We start from the raw sequence: 9,845 nt of genomic DNA, 5'->3' as shown, positions 1-9,845 counted from the left end.
GACACGCTCTATCACTCTCTATCACTCTCTGACACTTTCTGACACTCTCAGACATTCTCAGACACTCTCTGACACTCTCTGACACTCTCTATCACTCTCTATCACTCTCTGACACTCTCTGACACTCTCTGACACTCTCTGAAAATCTCTGACACTATCTCACACTCTTTGACACTCTCTATCACTCTCTGACATTCTCTGACACTCTCTGAAACTCTCTATCACTCTCTATCACTCTCTGCCACTCTCTGACAATCTCTGACACTCTCTATCACTCTCTGACACTCTCTATCACTCTCTATCACTCTCTGACACTCTCTGACACTATCTCACACTCTTTGACACTCTCTATCACTCTCTGACATTCTCTGACACTCTCTGAAACTCTCTATCACTCTCTATCACTCTCTGCCACTCTCTGACAATCTCTGACACTCTCTATCACTCTCTGACACTCTCTATCACTCTCTATCACTCTCTGACACTCTCTGACACTCTCTGACACTCTCTGACACTCTCTATCACTCTCTGACACTCACCATCACTATCTGACGCTCTCTGACACTCTCTGACACTCTCTATCACTCTCTGACACTCTCTGAACCTCTCTATCCCTCTCTATCACTCTCTGACACTCTCTGACACTCTCTATCACTCTCTATCACTGACTGACACTCTCTGACACTCTCTGACACTCTCTGACACTCTCTGACACTCTCTGACACTCTCTGACACTCACCATCACTATCTGACGCTCTCTGACACTCTCTGACACTCTCTATCACTCTCTGACACTCTCTGAACCTCTCTATCCCTCTCTATCACTCTCTGACACTCTCTGACACTCTCTGACACTCTCTATCACTCTCTATCACTGACTGACACTCTCTGACACTCTCTGACACTCTCTGACACTCTCTGACCCTCTCTATCACTCTCTGACACTCTCAGACACTGTCTGACACTCTCTGACACTCTCTGACACTCTCTCTCACTCTCTGACACTCTCTGACACTCTCTGACACTCTCTATCACTCTCTATCACTGACTGACACTCTCTGACACTCTCTGACACTCTCTGACACTCTCTGACCCTCTCTATCACTCTCTGACACTCTCAGACACTGTCTGACACTCTCTGACACTCTCTGACACTCTCTATCACTCTCTCTCACTCTCTGACACTCTCAGACACTCTCTGACACTTTCTGAAACTCTCTATCGCTCTATATCACTCTCTGACACTCTCTGACACTCTCTGACACTCTCTATCACTCTCTGAGACTCTCTATCACTCACTATCACTATCTGACACTCTCTGACACTCTCTGACACTTTCTATTACTCTCTATCACTCTCTGACACTCTCTGACACTCTCTATCACTCTCTGACACTCTCTATCACTCTCTGACATTCTCTGACACTCTCTGACACTCTCTATCACTCTCTATCACTCTCTATCACTCTCTATCACTCTCTGCCACTCTCTGCCACTCTCTGACACTCTCTGACACTCTCTATCACTCTCTGACACTCTCTATCACTCTCTGACATTCTCTGACACTCTCTATCACTCTCTATCACTCTCTATCACTCTCTATCACTCTCTATCACTCTCTGCCACTCTCTGACACTCTCTTTCACTCTCTATCACTCTCTATCACTCTCTGACACTCTCTATCACTCTCTGACATTCTCTGACACTCTCTATCACTCTCTGCCACTCTCTGACACTCTCTTTCACTCTCTATCACTCTCTGACACTCTCTGACACTCACTATCACTATCTGACACTCTCTGACACTCTCTGACACTCTCTATCACTCTCTATCACTCACTGACAATCTCTGACACTCTCTTCCACTCTTTATCACTCTCTGACACTCTCTGACACTCTCTATCACTCTTTATCACTCTCTGACACTCTCTGACACTCTCTGACACTCTCTATCACTCTCTATCACTCTCTGACACTCTCTGACACTCTCTGACACTCTCTATCACTATCTGACACTCTCTGACACTCTCAGACACTCACTATCACTATCTGACACTCTCTGACACTCTCTGACACTCTCTATCACTCTCTATCACCCTCTGACACTCTCTGACACTCTCTATCACTATCTGACACTCTCTGACGCTCTCAGACACTCACTATCACTATCTGACACTCTCTGACACTCTCTGACACTCTCTTTCACTCTCTTTCACTCTCTATCACTCTCTGACACTCTCTGACACTCTCTGACACTCTCTGACACTCTCTATCACTGTCTGACACTCTCTGACACTCTCTGACACTCTCTATCACTCTCTATCACACTCTGACACTCTCTGACACTCTCTGACACTCTCTGACACGCTCTATCACTCTCTATCACTCTCTGACACTCTCTGACACTCTCTGACACTCTCTGACACTCTCAGACATTCTCAGACACTCTCTGAAACTCTCTGAAACTCTCTATCACTCTCTGACACTCTCTGACACTCTCTGACACTCTCAGACATTCTCAGACACTCTCTGAAACTCTCTGACACGCTCTATCACTCTCTATCACTCTCTATCACTCTCTATCACTCTCTGACACTCTCTGACACTCTCTGACACTCTCTGACACGCTCTATCACTCTCTATCACTCTCTGACACTCTCTGACACTCTCTGACACTCTCTGACACTCTCAGACATTCTCAGACACTCTCTATCACTCTCTGACACTCTCTATCACTCTCTGACACTTTCTGACACTCTCAGACATTCTCAGACACTCTCTGACACTCTCTGACACGCTCTATCACTCTCTATCACTCTCTGACACTCTCTGACACTCTCTGACACTCTCTGAAAATCTCTGACACTATCTCACACTCTTTGACACTCTCTATCACTCTCTGACATTCTCTGACACTCTCTGAAACTCTCTATCACTCTCTATCACTCTCTGCCACTCTCTGACAATCTCTGACACTCTCTATCACTCTCTGACACTCTCTATCACTCTCTATCACTCTCTGACACTCTCTGACACTATCTCACACTCTTTGACACTCTCTATCACTCTCTGACATTCTCTGACACTCTCTGAAACTCTCTATCACTCTCTATCACTCTCTGCCACTCTCTGACAATCTCTGACACTCTCTATCACTCTCTGACACTCTCTATCACTCTCTATCACTCTCTGACACTCTCTGACACTCTCTGACACTCTCTGACACTCTCTATCACTCTCTGACACTCACCATCACTATCTGACGCTCTCTGACACTCTCTGACACTCTCTATCACTCTCTGACACTCTCTGAACCTCTCTATCCCTCTCTATCACTCTCTGACACTCTCTGACACTCTCTATCACTCTCTATCACTGACTGACACTCTCTGACACTCTCTGACACTCTCTGACACTCTCTGACACTCTCTGACACTCACCATCACTATCTGACGCTCTCTGACACTCTCTGACACTCTCTATCACTCTCTGACACTCTCTGAACCTCTCTATCCCTCTCTATCACTCTCTGACACTCTCTGACACTCTCTGACACTCTCTATCACTCTCTATCACTGACTGACACTCTCTGACACTCTCTGACACTCTCTGACACTCTCTGACCCTCTCTATCACTCTCTGACACTCTCAGACACTGTCTGACACTCTCTGACACTCTCTGACACTCTCTCTCACTCTCTGACACTCTCTGACACTCTCTGACACTCTCTATCACTCTCTATCACTGACTGACACTCTCTGACACTCTCTGACACTCTCTGACACTCTCTGACCCTCTCTATCACTCTCTGACACTCTCAGACACTGTCTGACACTCTCTGACACTCTCTGACACTCTCTATCACTCTCTCTCACTCTCTGACACTCTCAGACACTCTCTGACACTTTCTGAAACTCTCTATCGCTCTATATCACTCTCTGACACTCTCTGACACTCTCTGACACTCTCTATCACTCTCTGAGACTCTCTATCACTCACTATCACTATCTGACACTCTCTGACACTCTCTGACACTCTCTGACACTCTCTATCACTCTCTGACATTCTCTGACACTCTCTGACACTCTCTATCACTCTCTATCACTCTCTATCACTCTCTATCACTCTCTGCCACTCTCTGCCACTCTCTGACACTCTCTGACACTCTCTATCACTCTCTGACACTCTCTATCACTCTCTGACATTCTCTGACACTCTCTATCACTCTCTATCACTCTCTATCACTCTCTATCACTCTCTATCACTCTCTGCCACTCTCTGACACTCTCTTTCACTCTCTATCACTCTCTGACACTCTCTGACACTCACTATCACTATCTGACACTCTCTGACACTCTCTGACACTCTCTATCACTCTCTATCACTCACTGACAATCTCTGACACTCTCTTCCACTCTTTATCACTCTCTGACACTCTCTGACACTCTCTATCACTCTTTATCACTCTCTGACACTCTCTGACACTCTCTGACTCTCTCTATCACTCTCTATCACTCTCTGACACTCTCTGACACTCTCTGACACTCTCTATCACTATCTGACATTCTCTGACACTCTCAGACACTCACTATCACTATCTGACACTCTCTGACACTCTCTGACACTCTCTATCACTCTCTATCACCCTCTGACACTCTCTGACACTCTCTATCACTATCTGACACTCTCTGACGCTCTCAGACACTCACTATCACTATCTGACACTCTCTGACACTCTCTGACACTCTCTTTCACTCTCTTTCACTCTCTATCACTCTCTGACACTCTCTGACACTCTCTGACACTCTCTGACACTCTCTATCACTGTCTGACACTCTCTGACACTCTCTGACACTCTCTATCACTCTCTATCACACTCTGACACTCTCTGACACTCTCTGACACTCTCTGACACGCTCTATCACTCTCTATCACTCTCTGACACTCTCTGACACTCTCTGACACTCTCTGACACTCTCAGACATTCTCAGACACTCTCTGAAACTCTCTGAAACTCTCTATCACTCTCTGACACTCTCTGACACTCTCTGACACTCTCAGACATTCTCAGACACTCTCTGAAACTCTCTGACACGCTCTATCACTCTCTATCACTCTCTATCACTCTCTATCACTCTCTGACACTCTCTGACACTCTCTGACACTCTCTGACACGCTCTATCACTCTCTATCACTCTCTGACACTCTCTGACACTCTCTGACACTCTCAGACATTCTCAGACACTCTCTATCACTCTCTGACACTCTCTGACACTCTCTGACACTCTCTGACACTCTCAGACATTCTCAGACACTCTCTGAAACTCTCTGACACGCTCTATCACTCTCTATCACTCTCTGACACTTTCTGACACTCTCAGACATTCTCAGACACTCTCTGAAACTCTCTGAAACTCTCTATCACTCTCAGACACTCTCTGACACTCTCTATCACTCTCTATCACTCTCTATCACTCTCTGACACTCTCTTTCACTCTCTATCACTCTCTGACACTCTCTGACACTCTCTATCACTCTCTGACACTCTCTGACACTCTCTATCACTCTCTATCACTCTCTGACACTCTGTGACTCTCTCTGACACTCTCTGACACTCTCTGACACTCTCTGGCACTCTCTGACACTCTCTGGCACTCTCTGACACTCTCTATCACTCTCTGACACTCTCTGAACCTCTCTATCACTCTCTATCACTCTCTGACACTCTCTGACACTCTCTGACACTCACTATCACTCTCTGACAGTCTCTGACACTCACTATCACTCTCTGACACTCTCTGACACTCTCTGACACTCTCTGACACTCACTATCACTCTCTGACACTCTCTGACACTCTCTGACACTCTCTATCACTCTCTATCACTCTCTGACACTCTCTGACACTCTCTGACACTCTCTGAAAGTCTCTATCACTCTCTATCACTCTCTGACAATCTCTGACACTATCTATCACTCTTTGACACTCTCTATCACTCTCTGACATTCTCTGACACTCTCTGAAACTCTCTATCACTCTCTAACACTCTCTGCCACTCTCTGACGATCTCGGACACTCTCTATCACTCTCTGACACTCTCTATCACTCTCTATCACTCTCTGACACTCTCTGACACTCTCTGAAACTCTCTATCACTCTCTGACACTCACTATCACTATCTGACACTCTCTAAACCTCTCTATCACTCTCTGACAATCTCTATCACTCTCTATCACTCTCTGACACTCTCTGAAAATCTCTGACACTATCTCACACTCTTTGACACTCTCTATCACTCTCTGACATTCTCTGACACTCTCTGAAACTCTCTATCACTCTCTATCACTCTCTGCCACTCTCTGACAATCTCTGACACTCTCTATCACTCTCTGACACTCTCTATCACTCTCTATCACTCTCTGACACTCTCTGACACTATCTCACACTCTTTGACACTCTCTATCACTCTCTGACATTCTCTGACACTCTCTGAAACTCTCTATCACTCTCTATCACTCTCTGCCACTCTCTGACAATCTCTGACACTCTCTATCACTCTCTGACAGCCTCTATCACTCTCTATCACTCTCTCTCACTCTCTGACACTCTCTGACACTCTCTGACACTCTCTGACAATCTCTATCACTCTCTGACACTCACCATCACTATCTGACGCTCTCTGACACTCTCTGACACTCTCTATCACTCTCTGACACTCTCTGAACCTCTCTATCCCTCTCTATCACTCTCTGACACTCTCTGACACTCTCTGACACTCTCTATCACTCTCTCTCACTCTCTGACACTCTCTGACACTCTCTGACACTCTCTATCACTCTCTATCACTGACTGACACTCTCTGACACTCTCTGACACTCTCTGACCCTCTCTATCACTCTCTGACACTCTCTATCACTCTCTGACACTCTCTGACACTCTCTGACACTCTCTATCACTGTCTGACACTCTCTGACACTATCTGACACTCTCTATCACTCTCTATCACTCTCTGACACTCTCTGACACTCTCTGACACTCTCTGACACGCTCTATCACTCTCTATCACTCTCTGACACTCTCTGACACTCTCTGACACTCTCAGACATTCTCAGACACTCTCTGAAACTCTCTGAAACTCTCTATCACTCTCTGACACTCTCTGACACTCTCTGACACTCTCAGACATTCTCAGACACTCTCTGAAACTCTCTGACACGCTCTATCACTCTCTATCACTCTCTATCACTCTCTATCACTCTCTGACACTCTCTGACACTCTCTGACACTCTCTGACACTCTCTGACACGCTCTATCACTCTCTATCACTCTCTGACACTCTCTGACACTCTCTGACACTCTCAGACACTCTCAGACATTCTCAGACACTCTCTATCACTCTCTATCACTCTCTGACACTCTCTGACACTCTCTGACACTCTCTGACACTCTCAGACATTCTCAGACACTCTCTGAAACTCTCTGACACGCTCTATCACTCTCTATCACTCTCTATCACTCTCTATCACTCTCTGACACTCTCTGACACTCTCTGACACTCTCTGACACTCTCTGACACGCTCTATCACTCTCTATCACTCTCTGACACTCTCTGACACTCTCTGACACTCTCTGACACTCTCAGACATTCTCAGACACTCTCTATCACTCTCTGACACTCTCTGACACTCTCTGACACTCTCTGACACTCTCAGACATTCTCAGACACTCTCTGAAACTCTCTGACACGCTCTATCACTCTCTATCACTCTCTGACACTCTCTGACACTCTCAGACATTCTCAGACACTCTCTGAAACTCTCTGAAACTCTCTATCACTCTCAGACACTCTCTGACACTCTCTATCACTCTCTATCACTCTCTATCACTCTCTGACACTCTCTTTCACTCTCTATCACTCTCTGACACTCTCTGACACTCTCTATCACTCTCTGACACTCTCTGACACTCTCTATCACTCTCTATCACTCTCTGACACTCTGTGACTCTCTGTGACTCTCTCTGACACTCTCTGACACTCTCTGACACTCTCTGGCACTCTCTGACACTCTCTGGCACTCTCTGACACTCTCTATCACTCTCTGACACTCTCTGAACCTCTCTATCACTCTCTATCACTCTCTGACACTCTCTGACACTCTCTGACACGCTCTATCACTCTCTATCACTCTCTATCACTCTCTATCACTCTCTGACACTCTCTGACACTCTCTGACACTCTCTGACACTCTCAGACATTCTCAGACACTCTCTATCACTCTCTGACACTCTCTGACACTCTCTGACACTCTCTGACACTCTCAGACATTCTCAGACACTCTCTGAAACTCTCTGACACGCTCTATCACTCTCTATCACTCTCTGACACTCTCTGACACTCTCAGACATTCTCAGACACTCTCTGAAACTCTCTGAAACTCTCTATCACTCTCAGACACTCTCTGACACTCTCTATCACTCTCTATCACTCTCTATCACTCTCTGACACTCTCTTTCACTCTCTATCACTCTCTGACACTCTCTGACACTCTCTATCACTCTCTGACACTCTCTGACACTCTCTATCACTCTCTATCACTCTCTGACACTCTGTGACTCTCTGTGACTCTCTCTGACACTCTCTGACACTCTCTGACACTCTCTGGCACTCTCTGACACTCTCTGGCACTCTCTGACACTCTCTATCACTCTCTGACACTCTCTGAACCTCTCTATCACTCTCTATCACTCTCTGACACTCTCTGACACTCTCTGACACTCACTATCACTCTCTGACACTCTCTGACACTCTCTGACACTCTCTGAAAGTCTCTATCACTCTCTATCACTCTCTGACACTCTCTGACACTATCTATCACTCTTTGACACTCTCTATCACTCTCTGACATTCTCTGACACTCTCTGAAACTCTCTATCACTCTCTAACACTCTCTGCCACTCTCTGACGATCTCTGACACTCTCTATCACTCTCTGACACTCTCTATCACTCTCTATCACTCTCTGACACTCTCTGACACTCTCTGAAACTCTCTATCACTCTCTGACACTCACTATCACTATCTGACACTCTCTAAACCTCTCTATCACTCTCTGACAATCTCTATCACTCTCTATCACTCTCTGACACTCTCTGACACTCTCTGACACTCTCTGACACTCTCTGACACTCTCTATCAGTCTCTATCACTCTCTGACATTCTCTGTCACTCTCTATCACTAGCTGACCCTCTCTGACACTCTCAGACACTCACTATCACTCTCTGACACTCTCTGACACTCTCTGACACTCTCTGACACTCTCTATCACTCTCTATCACTCTCTGACACTCTCTGACACTGTCTTTCACTCTCTATCACTCTCTGACACTCTCTGACACTCTCTGACACTCTCTATCACTATCTGACACTATCTGACACTCTCTGACACTCTCTATCACTCTCTATCACTCTCTGACACTCTCTGACACTCTCTGACACTCTCTGACACTCTCTGACACGCTCTATCACTCTCTATCACTCTCTGACACTCTCTGACACTCTCAGACATTCTCAGACACTCTCTGAAACTCTCTGAAACTCTCTATCACTCTCTGACACTCTCTGACACTCTCTGACATCTCTATCACTCTCTATCACTCTCTGACACTCTCTATCACTCTCTATCACTCTCTGACACTCTCTGGCACTCTCTATCACTCTCTGACACTCTCTGACACTCTCTGACACTCTCAGACACTCACTATCACTATCTGACACTCTCTGACACTCTCAGACACTCACTATCACTATCTGACAATCTCTGACACTCTCTGACTCTCTCTATCACT

The sequence above is a fragment of the Heterodontus francisci genome, chromosome 34 (assembly GCF_036365525.1).
Source record: "Heterodontus francisci isolate sHetFra1 chromosome 34, sHetFra1.hap1, whole genome shotgun sequence".
In the NCBI taxonomy this organism is placed as follows: Eukaryota; Metazoa; Chordata; class Chondrichthyes; order Heterodontiformes; family Heterodontidae; genus Heterodontus; species Heterodontus francisci.
Note: the sequence above shows the minus strand (reverse complement) of the source record.